The sequence below is a fragment of the Triticum aestivum genome, chromosome 6A (genome assembly GCF_018294505.1).
Source record: "Triticum aestivum cultivar Chinese Spring chromosome 6A, IWGSC CS RefSeq v2.1, whole genome shotgun sequence".
Classification (NCBI taxonomy): Eukaryota; Viridiplantae; Streptophyta; class Magnoliopsida; order Poales; family Poaceae; genus Triticum; species Triticum aestivum.
This window is the reverse complement of record NC_057809.1, coordinates 415562257-415578253: the sequence shown is the minus strand read 5'-3', so window position 1 is coordinate 415578253 and position 15997 is coordinate 415562257.

Genomic DNA, 15997 nt, shown 5'->3' with positions numbered 1-15997 from the left:
CTTCTTCTTCTTCTTCCTCGCCCCGCCGTGCGCCCAAGCTCTGACGAACGCCGCGGCGATCAGCTCGCGATGAGTTCTTCTTCTGCCGCCGTGCCTCCCTTGGTGCGTTCCGGCACCTGGGACGGCTCAGAAGTTCACGACGACCACATTGAGTTCCTTCGCAAGACTCGTCGGCTCCCCGGTGAAGACTATGTGCGGGTGCATCTTGCACTGAGGGAGGATATTTCCCCAGCGCCGGAGGATGGCGAGCGGGTCATCTTCCACTCGCACTGCCTGCGCGGATTGGGGCTGTCGGCGAGCAGCTTCTTCCGCTCTTTCCTGGAGTTCTAGAGCCTATAGCTGCACCACCTCACGCCCAACACGGTGGTGCTGTTGTCCGTCTTCGTGGCCTTGTGCGAAGGCTTCCTCGGAGTCCTCCCCACTCTCGAGCTCTGGGGGGAGTTCTTCTACTGCAAGCTCGGCACCCAGGCTGCAGGCGTGCCGGCTCAATGCGGCGCATTCATCGCCGGGCGGAGATCGGGAGCCGACAACCCCTTCCCCACCATCAAGTTGATAAAGTCGGTGAAGATGTGGCAGCGATCATACTTCTACGTAAAAAGCGTCCTCGCGGGGGGCGATTGGGTCAACCTGCCGGCTTTAGCCCGCCGGCTGGGAGACTGCCCAACTGGTCGTATCGGGCCAAGTCGCTGACGCTTGCGGGTGCCATCGCCATCACGCGACTCCGAGTTCTGACACAGTCGGAGGGCCTGACTAGTCCGGATCTGCTGGTCGCCTTCGTGGCGCGTCGAGTTCTCCCGCTCCAAAGCCGCCCCCACATGATATGCCAAATGAGCGGGCGCCGTGACCCGAGTCGGATGTGCACCAAGGACATGCCTCACGAGGAGGTGGCCTACATGGTGAACTACCTCTCGGACAACAAGCTGCTGGAGGACTGGCGATTCGGCAAGGAGCCGTACTCCCGCACCAACCCCCCACCTATAGTGAGTTGCCCTTTCTTTCTTTCCTTCGAGTTGTCTTCTTTCTTGCCGAGTCTGTTTTGTGCGACCTGACCAGTTGGCTTTGGTCAGAATCCCCTCCTCCATCCACCAGCCGGCACCTCGGAGCTGGCCCACGAGTTCCTTGCCGACCGAGCGGAGAGCGACGTTGACGACCCCAATCTGGGGGCGGCGGCTTTGGAAGACGACATCGAGGGAGGAGGCGGCCCGCGGCTCGGGGCCAGTCTAGAGGACTGGCTTGACGATGATGAGGAGGTCGCCCCCTGCCCCCGGCCAGGAGCCAGCCATACCGGCGCGGGCTCTTCTGCCGCGCCGGGTGCTCCAGGCGGCAGGAAGAAGCGCAGGGCCATGCCGACTTTGTTCGGCAGTCGGCCGAAGAAGCCCAAGAGTTCGGCTGCAGCGACCCGGCGGGACGAGGCGGCTGTGAAGGCCATCCGCTTCCGTAAGGAAGTGAAGAAGCCGCTACTGGTCTCCGCATGAGTATTCCGTCTTGACGCTTTATTCTTTCTCTGTAGCTTTGTCTAAGTCTTTTACTTGCTTCCCTCGCTTCAGGGCTCCCCTCACTCTTGAGAGGGTTGCCGCCGCCTCCGTCATGGCGTCAGCGGAGACGTCCGCCACCACTCGGCGGATTGACCCCGCTGCTGACCTCCGGGAGGCGAGGGAGCGGAATGCGCAGGAGAAGCACAATGAGGAAGAGGCCGACCGCCTGGAGAAGGTGGACTCTGATAAGGCGGAGGCCTCTGCCAAGAAGAAACTGGCGGAGGCCGAAGCCGTCGCCGCGACGAAGCGGCAGGCTGAGGAGGCCGCGCACCGCCAATCGGCGGTGTTCGTCACCCCTCTGAACTCTGCGCCGCTGCCTCCAGAGTTCACGGGGCAGACTGGGGAAGCCGTCCGCGAGAACCCCGTCATGGAGAAGGAAGGCGGTGGCTCCTCCACGCCGGATGTGATCGCCCGCCGCCACCTCCGCCGCCGTCTGGGAGCACGCAAGGCAAACAGCCGGCGGATCCGCTGGTGCCGCCGACTGAAGACGAGGCCGTGGCGAGGCTACTCCTTCAAGTCGGCTCGCCAACGCGCCGCCATCTTGAGAAGGCGACTTCGGCGCCACACCCCCTGGAGACCGGCACCGCCAGCTCGGCGATCCCAGACGCCGAAGCGACGAGCGCCGTGCCCATTGGGTGGGTGTGAGGAGGCGGCACAGGGCCGCTGAACCAGGTGCTTCTGGACGTCCAAACAAAGCTTCGAGCTGAGGGCGATGCCATCCAGAACTGCACCAAGGCGTACCTGGCATCGCGGGCAGCCGTCCGGGTATGTTTTCTCTTTGGTCCTTGTTTTCTTGTTCCTCTGTGTGGGGGCGCGCTAGCGCACCCACTGGGTGTAGTCCCCGAGTTTTGGGCCGGCTGCTAAGCAGGCGGCCCGGAACTCCAATTGGTGAGCTCTGGGTACTAATTTTTGTCTGAAATGCTTGTCGCAGGACTACCACAACCTCCGAGTCACCACCTTCAACCGCAACGTTGAAGAGCTGGGCAAGCGGACTGCCGACCTGTCGGAGAGCCGGAGTAAGTCTTTTTTCTTCTTTGCGGGGGCACACTGGCGCACCCGCGGGCTGTAGTCCCCAAGATTCGGGCCGACTGCTGAACAGTCAGGCCGGATCTCCCCGGCGACTTTCTTTATTGATGACTTAACACCTTCTTTCTTCCTTCTCTTCAAAAGCCAACGCTGTTCTTCAATAGTAGCTGAGCGAAGCCAACTCCACGTTGCGCGCCAAGGGGGAGGAGTGCAGCAAGCTCGCCACAGAGCGCGATCTGCTGGCCACTCAATTGGCAGAGCAGAAGGAGCTGCTTGCGAAGATGCAGAAGGAGGCGGAAGAGGTGGAAACCGCCCTCCTTGCCGAGTTCGCGAGCGAGCGCTCCTCCTGGACTAACAAAGAGGCAATGCTGGCCTCTGGCTTCCATGAGATTGAAGACATTGTTGATGGTGAGTTTCTTTTAATTTCTTTTTTCGAGCTGCCGATTATAAGTCGTGTCGACTCCTGGTTTTTGACTTGTTTCTTCATTTCTTCCGTCTTGGCAGACTTCTTCCCTGGGCACTCGCAGGCCGCCACCCAAGCCATCGAGGCTGACCGTCAAGGTCGGAGGGCGGAAGGTGCAGAGATCGCCGCCGACGCTCCCCGAACCCTTGATGAGCATATCCCGAGCATCGAGGCTCGCCTTCGGCCGACTCACCGGATGTTGCGCCGGCTCCAACGTGTCGGTGCCCAGGTGATTGCCGCCCTGTGGCCGGACATGTAGGCTCCGCGTACCCCCAGCCTGACTGCCGACTGGCTAGAGGTCGCGGCTGGTCGTCTTGAGGCCTGGAAAGGTTCCTCGGCCCGAGCTGGAGCGCTGAAAGTGCAACTATCCCTAGGTGGTTTTGGTAATTCATAACAACATATAGCTCATTGAGCTAATGCTATTCCAAGATGATTATTTCAGGAAAGCTCAATGATTGGCATGGCATGGATGTGAAAGTGGAACCCTCAAAATGCTAAGGACAAAGGATTGGCTCAAGCTCAAAAGCTCAAGACTCTTCATTTTATATTTTAGTGATCCAAGATCACATTGAGTCCATAGGAAAAGCCAATACTATCAAGGAGGGATGAGGTGTTGCTTAATGAGCCTCTTGCTTCATGTGCTTACTGATATGCTCCAAAACCCTCAACTACTTTCCCATATCCACATATGACCTAAACCCTAAGCCAAACTCGGTCCTACCGATTCTTCCTATCCGGCGCCACCGAGTTTCACTTGTCATTACCCACTGCCAAACCCTAGCAATTCGGTTCTACCGATAAGGATCTCGGTCTCACCGAGATGGGGTTGCAAACTCTCTGTTTCCCTTTCGTAACTTTTCGGTCCCACCGAAAGAGCGAATCGGTCGCACCGAGATTGCAATGTAAACTCAGTGTTTCCCCTTTGTAACTTTTCGGTCTCACCGAGTTCCACTCGGTCTCACCGAAAGAGAAAATCGGTCCCACCGAGTTTGCCTGACCAACTCTCTGGTTAGCCAGTTACCAAATTCGGTCTCATCGAGTTTGTGTAATCGGTCTCACCGAGATTACGTTATGCCCAAACCCTAACCATATCGGTCCTACCGAGTTGCATGTCAGTCCCACCGAAATTCCTAACGGTCACTAGGTTTGCTATTTCGGTCAGACCGAGTTTTCTGATTTGGTCCCACCGAGATTGGTAAATTGTGTGTAACGGTTGGATTTTGTGTGGAGGATATATATACCCCTCCACCTCCTTCTCATTCGAAGAGAGAGCCATCAGAACACACACACCATTCCAACTCATATGTTCTGAGAGAGAACCACCTACTCATGTGTTGAGACCAAGACATTCCATTCCTACCATAAGAATCTTGATCTCTAGCCTTCCCAAGTTGCTTTCCACTCAAATCTTCTTTCCACCAAATCCAAATCCTATGAGAGAGAGTTGAGTGTTGGGGAGACTATCATTTGAAGCACAAGAGCAAGGAGTTCATTACCTACACACCATTTGTTACTTCTTGGAGAGTGGTGTCTCCTAGATTGGCTAGGTGTCACTTGGGAGCCTCCGACAAGATTGTGGAGTTGAACCAAGGAGTTTGTAAGGGCAAGGAGATCGCCTACTTCGTGAAGATCTACCGCTAGTGAGGCAAGTCCTTCGTGGGCGATGGCCATGGTGGGATAGACAAGGTTGCTTCTTCGTGGAACCTTTGTGGGTGGTTGCTTCTTCGTGGACCCTTCGTGGGTGGAGCCCTGTGTGGACTCGCGCAACCGTTGCCCTTGGGTGGAGCCCTGTGTGGACTCGCGCAACCGTTACCCTTCGTGGGTTGAAGTCTCCATCAACGTGGATGTAGGATAGCACCACCTATCCGAACCACGGGAAAAACATCCGTGTCTCCAATAGCGTTTGAATTCTCCAAACCCTTCCCTTTACATTCTCGCAAGTTGCATGCTTTACTTTCCGCTGCCTATAAACTATTTGCATGCTTGCTTGAATTATGTTATGATTGCTTGACTTGTCCTAAGATAGCTAAAAACTGCCAAGAACTAAAATTGGGAAAAGGTTAAGTTTTTATTTGGTCAAGTAGTCTAATCACCCCCCCCCTTCTAGACATACTTCCGATCCTACAAGTGCGCCGGGCCTTGGAGTTCGTCAAGGCGTGGTATCCGGGGCTGGATCTAGACCGGCTGGCGACACTCCGGTCAGAGGCTCAACTAGAGCTAGCAGCCGCGGAAGATGCCCTCGTCAAGCTTGCCACGGTGATCACTGAGTACACCGACACCAGCGTCTTCGTCCCTGAGCGGTCTGAAGACAGCGAGGAGGTACCGCCGGAGTGGTTTGGAATGAACCCAGACTACGGCGAGGACTCGGCAGAGGTGATCGGCTCCAGCGTCGAGGAGGAAGGCGAGGTGGAGGACGGAGGCGAAACGGAGGCACCAGAAGACGGGGCAGACGACCAGCCTCAGCTCGACCGCGCCTTCAACAACGAGCCGCGTGCGACCAAGCCGACTACCGCCGGAGGCGATCAAGCCGAGACTGCCCGGCCGGCCGCCCCAATGCCTGACGCTGCCGCCTCCTCCAACCCTCCGAATCCGTCTGCCGCATCTTAGGCTGCCGCTTTATCTTTATTTTATCTGCTTTAGTAGTCTTGAAGAACTTGTTAATTTGCACAATTCCACCCGCGGGGTGTATTTTGAACTTCTGCTCGAAGATTCGGCCAAGGGCCTATGCTATGTAAATATTTATTCAAATTCTATCTTTTCTTGCTCATTGCTCTTTTGGCTTTTTTCCTTTGCCGCTTTCCCTTAGTTGCCTGTCTTGCCAGTCGGATAGCCGCTCTGCGGACTGCCTCTGGATCAAATGCTTGGCTACTTTGAGAAGGCAAGTACTTAGCCATTTTAGAGTTTTTTAGCAAGTTGATTAGAAGGCGGTGAGCCGACTGCTTAATAGTCGGTTTGTGAAAAGAAAAAAGGAAGGCTGGAAGCCGGCTTAAGCTATGTTTTATGCTTTGAGTCCTTAGCCATTTTTCATGCGAGCGCCCATTCTACCTTACTCCTGCCCACCGTACAGTCGCTCTGCAAGCTGCGGCTTCTGACAGGAGATGGCTTAGGCGCCACACACTACTTGTCCGGCTGCAGGAAGCATTTCATAGTGCAAGGCAGCAAGTTCCCGGGCCGACCTGTCGAGCCCGGTGCCAAGCGGCATAACAAAGAGTAACATACTCGTAGGCATAACTTTTATCATATAGACAAAAGAGGGCAGTCCCCGAGCTCGTCTCGGGGGGCCTGAAGTCTTGGTACTTTAATACAAAAGGTAGCGTGGTACATACGGCATCAACTGTAAAATCTTTGGAGGAGATTTGCATTCCATGGCCACTCTGTCTCTTTGCCGGAGTCGTCCCTCTTTCGTGCTTGGGGCTTCTGAGCGTCAATCAGGTGGTAGGAGTCATTGCCCAGCACTTTGCTGATGATGAAAGGGCCTTCCCAAGGTGCCGACAGCTTGTGCTGGTGAAGTTGCGGACGAATGCTTCGGTGAAGTCGACCCAGATGTTGATGCTGCGGGGGTTCAGGCTGTTCAGCCATGTCTGGGCCGTGCCCGGGAGCATGAGCGGAACGTATTTTACAGCGACACGCTTGTTGCCGTTCGCTATGCTGACAGCCGTGGAGTAGTCGACTAGCCAGTCTTCCGGCTTCACGAAGCCGGTGTACTTGGGCGTGTCTCGTGGGAGCGTAAACCCTCTGGGAAAGGTCTCGTCTTGAATGCGGGGCCCAAAACAAGGCGGACCCAACTCGTCTTCTTCTTCCAGCGCCAGGGATCGGTGAAGCCGGTCGATCCGGTGGCGATCGTATTTCTCCCCGACTCCCTCTCGGAGGCCAAGGCGGTCGCCAAGAGTCGGATGATCAACAGGCGGCAGGGAGACTCGCCTTCCCTTGCGAGGAGGAGGGGGCGGACAGTCGTCTCGTCGTTCCACTGCTCTCGGGCGGCCGTCTCGGTCGCACTCAATGGTAATGTGAGTCCGACTGTGGCTGACAGTCGGATCCTTGTCCTTTCTTCCTCGGGCGCCGCCAGTCGACGTCTGAGACATCGCGCCTTGGTCTCGGCGAAGGTCGTCGTTTTGCCGCTGTGGCGCCTCTATGCGGCAGCCGACCTCATTCTGCGCGGCAGCCGCGTCGAGGAGCCGCTGGACTCGCTCCATCATCAGGCGGCGCTCTTCGCCCTCGAAATTGTCCAGCTCGTCCGCCGCCGCCTGGGCGGCTAAAATGTTCTCCGAAGGTGTAGCGTACACAGGGCGACTTGCCCCGAACAGGTTGGCGATGGCTACGCCGCGCTGCTGGACCGTGCCAAGGCGGCTGGGCCCAGCTGGGGCTGGCGAGCCACCAACAGCGCGATCCATCTCTCGCTGGTAGGCTTCTGACAAGCGTCTCATGCTAGCCAGCTTCCTCGCGCCTTCGACGAGCTGAAGGTGGCGCGCCTCCAACATCTCCGCATCGGCGTCTTCCGGAATGGGCGCAGTCAGGTCTTGTAGTGCCGCGCCAAGCGGATCATGAGCTCCTCCGTCGGGGAGCTCGTCATGACTGATGATGAGTACCTCGGTGACGGTGCTTCCGTCGCTCTCCGCACGAGGGAGAGGCTCGTCGTAGACCACCACATTAGTGGGGAACGTGTCGAGCGACGCGGTGTCGGAGTCGACCAGCATCGGGTCGGTGGAACCTACAAACTCCAAGTCTACGGCAGGCTCGCCAGCGACGTGGAGTTGATAGAGGAGGCCCGCGAGGAGGCTCTCGGAGCCGCCCGTGCCTGCGTCGGATGCAGGTTCGTCGGAGATGCGAACCTCGCCGACAAGTTTGGCGAGGCGGCTAGCGGCACAGGCAATCTCGACGCCGTGCAGTGCGTCGGTGCAAACTCCGTCTAGCGTGCCTGGCTGGCTGCGCTCGCCAGGGAGGAAAAGGGTTCCCGCCCAGAACAGGTCTCCGGACGATGGTGCACCAGGCCCCACGGTGGGCGCCAAATGTCGGGGGTTGGGTGCGACATATGCCAAAGGATGGCTTATCATGGTGGGGGCGAGTAGAACATTGCCGGTGCCTGGAAACGGGATGAGGCGTAGACATGCACGCCGGCGAATCTTACCCAGCTTCAGGGCTCTTCGGGGAGATAACACCCCTACTGCTGCTCTGCGGGGTTTCTGCATGATCACTATGGCAAAGTGTTTACACGATTGCTCCTTGAGCTGTTCCCTGGAAGTAGGAGTGGGCAAGGGTAGCTCTCTCCCTCCTATATGATTTGGTCTAGAGCTAATGGGTTCCAACCCTTTGCATGGGTGCCCTGGGGGTTTATATAGGCCTACCCCCAGGGGTACAATGGTAATCCGGCTGGACGCGGGCCCAGCCGTCAGTGCCTCTGGCCTCCATCTTCTCCGCCGACTGCTGGGGCCCGCCGACTAGTGGGCCTTGCCGACTGGCTAGGTACGGAGCCGACAGGCCGCGTCCGCCGCGGGCGGGTCTTGCCGGCTGCTGATTACTGTAGCCGTGCTTCTAATGACATGAGCTTCGTCATGGAGTCGTGGCAACAGCCCGCCGCCTGGCGGGCGATTACTATTGCCACTCTCCATCACATCTGCTTAATGGCGCGTGGGCCCTGGGGGAGGAGCCGGCCGACTCTCGGGGGCCGACTCCCGACGGGTCCGACTTGTGGCGCACTGGCCGTCTTCTGGGATCCCGCTGGCCGGTGGGACCCGCCGCCCAAAGGTCGTATAGACAAGCCATCGTGGGCGCAAGATTCGGTCCACCGGTGCTGATGTCAGGGCCAGCATGGCTACAGTGCCACGCCGCACAGAGATCTCCGCGGGTACGGCGTACTATGGCCATGCCTGCCTTTGGAAAGGGGTGGGAGTGGGCTTGACTGTAGCCACTCCCCGTCCCGTCTCTCTTAATGAGGACATGGGGTTTTTGTTGGAGTCGTGGGCCGACTCCTCAAGGCCGGCTTCTCTGGAAGTCGCGAGTCAGGAGTCGGCTTATCCTGAAGTCATCCCCGGGACTCGGTCGCGAGTGGCAGTCGGTCGCCTTGCCGCCGACTTCTTAGAAGGCGGCTCTTCGTCCTGGGGTCTTGAGGGGCGCAGCCTGCCCCGATGTCTTGAAAGGTTCTGGGGCTAGGCTTAGCCTACCCGTGGCCCATTACTCCGACACTCTGTTCTGATTTAAATATTGTTATTTATTTACTAGAAAATTGAGATCTGAAGAATATAACAGTGACAACTAGGACCCACTTATTAGAACCTGACAACCGAGTCCCACCTCACTAGTGGGCCTATCTTCTGAAAAAAATAAAATCAAAAACTTTGGAGCAAGAAAGGCCATGCCCTAGAAAATAAAAAGGCCAAATTGTTAGGCCAGGCCCATGTATCTAGAGAAAATTAACAGAAAAATATACAGTAAAAAGGCTAAATTGTTGGGCTCGGCCCATGTAAACCGCCGAATCGGACCGGGCTGATTCTTGTGCCACATCAGCTTGCCACGCTGGATGCCTACGTGGCCTGAGGAGGTTGCTAGTGACCAAAAAATTGGTCGTGGAACCAACGACCTTTTACATATCACAAAGAAGGTCACTAATTTCAGTTTACGACCGCCAGCTTTTGACCTTCTGTTTTTGGTCACAAAAAGGTCGCAAATGAAAAACTATGACCTTTCAGCGTCCAATAGTGAGGGTCACAAGTTGACATATTTCTTGTAATGATATTTCATGCTATAATTGGTATGATGCTGGAATATGCGATTCAGTGGAAAACTCATATGCATGTGTGAAATGATAAACGGTAAAACAATAGGTTCCCGGTGACGCCTCTAAGACCGGCTCAAGTGTTGTTGGTGATCATTTTCTGGATCTTAGGATATCGTTAACTGTAACGATAATCGTAATACAACATTGAGGGTATGACGTTATAAGAACGATCATATTGAATCGACCCAATACTTGTCTGTTATACTATGTGATCATATCGTCTGAAATCATCTGTTATAACACGGAGTGTTAGCATGTGTTTTAGTTCCTCAGACCACGAGAGTGTCTCGGTCACTTCCTACTGGACGGTGGGCTTTGGGGTTGCTCAAACGTCATCTGTAACAAGGTGATCATAACGACAACTTTCAGGCTCACCGAAAAGTTTGACAAGTGGCCAAACAGCTCAAGAGTGGGATTTGCTCCTCCGACGATGGAGAGATATTCTTAGGTCCCTCTTGGTGTGACAGCATCCTTCATCGTATGGCCAGACACTAGTGACTACATCACGAGGATGCCGGAACACGTCAACGAGAAAGAAGAACAAAACCGGTAACGGGAGCAACAACATAGTGAGCATGGTGATGACTCTAGAGGATACCGATGCACACCGGGTTTTGTAAAGTATCGCGAAGCAAAGGGAACACCACATGATAACCAAAGGTTCACTCGAATATCCTTTGTGTAATCATAGGGACAGATATGGTTGTTTGCGGTTCCACTATCGGTCATTGAACGAAGGGGTTTCGTTCATGTCTATGGTTCCCGAACCTACGGGGTCGCAAGCATAAGGTAATCATGATCTTCTGAGTGTTAGTAGGATGTGAGTGATGAGAATATATTTGTGTAATTGTTTCATTAATATCCGGAATAGTTCCGAGAGGTTCCGAAAGCGTTTCAGGGTCACCGGAAGGGTTTTGGTGAATATCGGGTATTACCTATTAATATATATATATATATATATATATATATATATATATAGGTGGAAAACATTTCCGGGGATGTTAAATTATATAATGCTCTAAAAATGCTTAGAACAAATATATATTTAATTTAATATCAACGGGTCTAAAAAGGCCAAGATGTGGAAGGAAACTTGGGCCACAAGGGCCCAAGTGGAGTAGGCATCTCCCTTCCCTAAGGAAGGGGGGCGAATCCTACTAGGGGAGGAGGCTTTCCCTCCTTGGTGGCAGTCCTCCTCTTCCCCTCCAACCTATATATACTAGAGGATTTCCACCTTTTGAACAACACAAGTTTTGGGTGCCTCTTCTAGTTGATCTAGTTCTAGTTCTAGTTCTCTCTAATCCTCATAATAGAGAAGCCATGTGCGGTTCTTTTCTTATCCCTCTAATTCTTCGGCGATGGTTAGCTCTGGACGGCGAAGCGCTGCCAAATCGTGTGAAGCATGTACGCTTGTAATCTGTAGAGAGGTCGTGCTTTCGGTCTTCCCTTTAGGGGATGGTTCATAAAGTAGTTCAAGGGATCGCTCATCTACAGTTCGAGGGGCTTCAAGTACGATCTACACCGACATGGTCTTCTTCCGTGCAACTCGATGATGGTAACGATCGTGATCACAACCTGTTATGCATCTTCATATTGATCTTGGGTGTGCGTAGGCGCACTTTTTTGGTTTTCTACTACGTTTCCCAATACTTAAGCATACAAATAGCGAGTACTACGATAGACTCCTACAGACACACTACTCATCATCATCAGTATCATGCAAGAGCATGTTCTAGTCAATGTCATCAGACTAAATGTCGAATCAGCCTTAATCATCCTTGAGGGGCCTACCTCGTCCTCCTTGTTGATCGCCCTCTCGAGAGCGAGAAATACGCCTACTTAGCGAAAGGCGGTGTGGCGGTATTTCGATCGCGCATGATAGGGAGACAACTGCGATAGATTCACGACGAGGTGACGGGGGAATGTGGTGTTGAATGACCAGAATGATAGATCCGGGCATGGTGGTCCTCGATCCGACACCTGTAGGGATGGGGCTGCCGGGATTGGACAGCGACAGGGTGCCCGCTTGTGCGAGTGGACATGCAGGGATGCGGCTCAAGGAGGCGGACAGAATAGTTGGATCCGATGAGGTGGTGGTGGCATCGGTGGTTCACAACGGTGCAAAATAGGGTGGCGGTGGTAGGGTGTCCAGAACCAGCAGCGGCGCCGACGTGGCAGGGAAAGCCGCCACGTGGTAAAACTTCAGTCAACGTTGCATCTGCGTGCCGCATGGTTGGGGATTTGCGGCAATCATGCGATTGTTATATATTTGCAGCACTTGGGGCCAAAATTTTGGGTTGCGCTAAAAATGCATCAATATTTGGAGATACATCATGTGCCGGAGCATTGCTTTGTGGTCCAAATGCTAAGAAGCAGTTTTGTAGCTTTTGGCGTATTAGGACATCTCCAACAAGCTATATCAAATTTTGTTGGTACAATGTGACGCCCATGTAATTAAGCTACAGTAAACCTCTGTTAATGATGCCACGTCACGATGGTTACTGTTGCTAATCTCGTGTTAGTTCGAAACCGATTCAAATTCAAAATCAAGTCAAACGGTAAAATTTTCAAACGTTAAAACTAAAATGTTCAAAATGGGGCAAATAAATCCAAAGTCATAATGGTGGAGGAACCACATTTTATTAAAAGTATTAAAAGCACTAAAATGATTTAAACAGCAGCGAAACAACTATTTGAACGACTTTGGTATTTTATAAAATACTAAACTATTTTATATTAGGGTAAAACTTTTTATAGTAGTGGATTGTTCTGAAACATTATTTTAGGGGCTATAGATATATTTTACTAAATTAAAATTAATGTGTAACTAAAATAAAACACAAAAGAAAAACATGAAAAGAAAAAAAAGAGGAATAAAACAACCCCACCACTGGGCCACTCGGCCCAGTTGGCCACCACCGCCCGCATGGGCCGGCCCACCCGCACCCCTTATCCCCTCACCCCCCCCGCAAACCCTAACCACCCACACCCCCACTCGCTCCCTCCCCCTCCCCCCGATCCAGTTCTGGATCGGGATCGGGCCGACGCCCCGTGCCCCCCCATGACGCTGGCGCCCTGTCCCCATCGCCAATCCCGCTGCCCGTCGCCCCACCTCGCCGGCGTAGAAGGCCACCCCACGCCACGGCCACCTTCTCGCGGCTCCTTGCCATGCTCCGACCCTCCCGCATCGCCAACCTCCTCCCTCGCACCCCGTGTCGGTCGCCCTTGCCAGAGACCGGCCGTCTTCTCGCAGCACGCCATCGCCTCGAGCACCCAGGCCTCCTTCTTGCCCGCGCGCCTGCCGCGCCGGGGCTAGGCCCACCGACTTGGCACTCGTTGGCCGTCACCCATCCCGGCCGCCTCATCATAGCCGCACCTTGCCGTCATCGCGCCACCACGCCTTGGAGTCGCCCCGGCACCGTTTCTCGTCCCCGTCCTCCTCCCCAAAGGCTCCATCGAGCCTCGCCGCCCGTTCCCCTGCAACATGGGGTGAGGACCTCCTCCGTCTCCCCCTCTGCTCCTGTCACCAGATCCAACCGCGCCCGTCGTTCGCGCCATGGTCCTGCTGCCATCCCTGATGGCCACCGGCCCCGTGCTACTTTGCCATGGCAACGACCCGCTATCCGCACACGGCCGCTTCCTCCTCCCTGCGCCGCGACTGGACCGGCACCCCGCTCGCGCCCCCTGCCATCTCGACCAACCACTGCGCTCGCCGATGCCATGCCTAACCCGCGCGCAGCCTCGCCGGCCCTACCTGCTGCGACCTTCTGCTGCTTGCTCCGTCGCGGCCTTGCGCAGCCCCGCTGCTCGCCGTCCACAGCTGGCTCGTCGTGGTTGTGCTCCGGCGAGCCACCCGACCGCAGCCCCGCGCCCCAGCCTCAAGCTTCGGCTCAGCCGCGCCGGCGCCGCCCCTATCCTTCTGCCGCGGCTCCCACCAGACGCACGCAGCGCCCATTCGGGTGTGCCCGACGCCTGACCCACTATGGCCCCTAGGGCCAATGATATGTGGGGCCGCCCCCTCTGAAACGTTAAAAAAAGATATAAAAAATAAATACTTAAAAATAAATAAATAATAATTAAAATAAATAATTAATTAATTAAGTTAATTAATCCTAATTAACTAATCTAATTAACTAGTTAGTTTAATTAAACAGTAATTAGATTAGTTAAATCCTAATTAGACTAAACAGTCAATGACGAACGGGACCCACATGTCAGGTTGACCAGGTCAACTGCTGACATCATGATGATGTCAGCAAACACTATTCTGGATAATGTTGCATTAAAATAATTAAATAAATCATAAAAAATGATTTATTCCTTTTAAAATTAATATAAAATAAACCGTAGCTCGGATGAAAAAACTTTGTACATGAAAGTTGCTCAGAATGATGAGACGAATCCGGATTCGCAGCCCGTTTGTCCGCCACGCATCCCTAGCATAGCAAACACGCAACTTTCCCCCTCCGGTTCATCTGTCTGAAAACGCGAATCACCGGGGATAATTTCCCGGATGTTTCCCCCCTTCACTAGTACCACCTCTTACCACGTTAGGGCACCCCTAGCACTGCTACTTGTCATGTCATGCATCGTCATGCATTTGTTTGCATTATATTTATTGTTTCTTCCCCCCTTTCTCTCACTATACACCGAGACCGATGCCGCTGCTAGCCTGCTACCCAGTTCGACTACGGTGTTGACGACCCCTCCTTCTTGTCTGAGCAACCAGGCAAGCCCCCCCCTTTGATCACCAGATATCGCCTACTCTTCTCTCTACTTATTGCATTAGAGTAGTGTAGCATGTTACTGCTTTCCATTAATCCTATTCTGATGCATAGCCTGTCATTGTTGCTACAACTGTTGATACCTTACCTGCAATTCTACATGCTTAGTATAGGAGGCTAGTGTTCCATCAGTGGCCCTACACTCTTGTCCGTCTGCCATGCTAATACTACTGGGCCGTGATCACTTCGGGAGGTGATCACGGGCATATACTATATACTTTACACTGTTACATTACCTGTGGTACTGTTCGGAGATGGGGGCTGAAGGGGTAGGTGGTTCCACCCAGGTAGTGGTGGGCCTGGGTTCCTGACGGCCCCCGACTGTTACTTCGTGGCGGAGCGACAGGGCAGGTTGAGACCACCTAGGAGAGAGGTGGGCCTAGCCCTGGTCGGCGTTCACGGACACTTAACACGCTTAACGAGATCTTGGTATTTAATCTGAGTCTGGCTATTGGACTATACGCACTAACCATCTACGTGGGCACAGTTATGGGCACTCGATGTCGTGGTATCAGCCGAAGCCTTCGTGACGTCAGCGACTGAGCGGCGCGCGCCGGGTTGGACCGCGTAACACAACTTCCTTTGTAATGGAGGTTGCTAGGTCTGCTCACCGGCCGCGTACGCAACATGCAGGTGTGTCATGGGCAATGGGCCCAGACCCCTGCGCCATAGGATTTAGACCGGCGTGCTGACCTCTCTGTTGTGCCTAGGTAGGGCTGCGACGTGTTGATCTTCCGAGGCCGGGCATGACCCAGAAAAGTGTGTCCGAACAAAGGGGATCAAGCGTGTTGGGAAATGTGGTGCACCCCTGCAGGGAAGTTAATCTATTCGAATAGCCGTGATCTTCGGTAACAGGACGACTTGGAGTTGTACCTTGACCTTATGACAACTAGAACCGGATACTTAATAAAACACACCCTTCCAAGTGCCAGATACAACCCGGTGGTCGCTCTCTAACAGGGCGACGAGGAGAGGATCATCTGTTAGGGTTATGCTATGGGATGCTACTTGGAGGACTTCAATATACTCTCTTCTACATGCTGCAAGACGGAGGCTGCCAGAAGCGTAGCCTTCGATATGACTAGCTACCCACCTCTTATTCCAGCATTCTGCAGTTCAGTCCACATATGATAGCCTTATTCCATTTGATACCAATGCATACATATGTAGTGTAGCTCCTTACTTGCGAGTACTTTGGATGAGTACTCACGGTTGCTTTGCTCCCTCTTTTCCCCCTTTATATACCCGATTGCTGCGACTAGACGTTGGAGACCAGGAGCTAGACGTCACCGTCGACGATGACTACTACTACTCGGGAGGTGCCTACTACTATGTGCAGCCCGCTGACGACGACCAGGAGTAGTTTAGGAGGATCCCAGGCAGGAGGCATGCGCCTCTTTCGATCTGTATCCCAGTT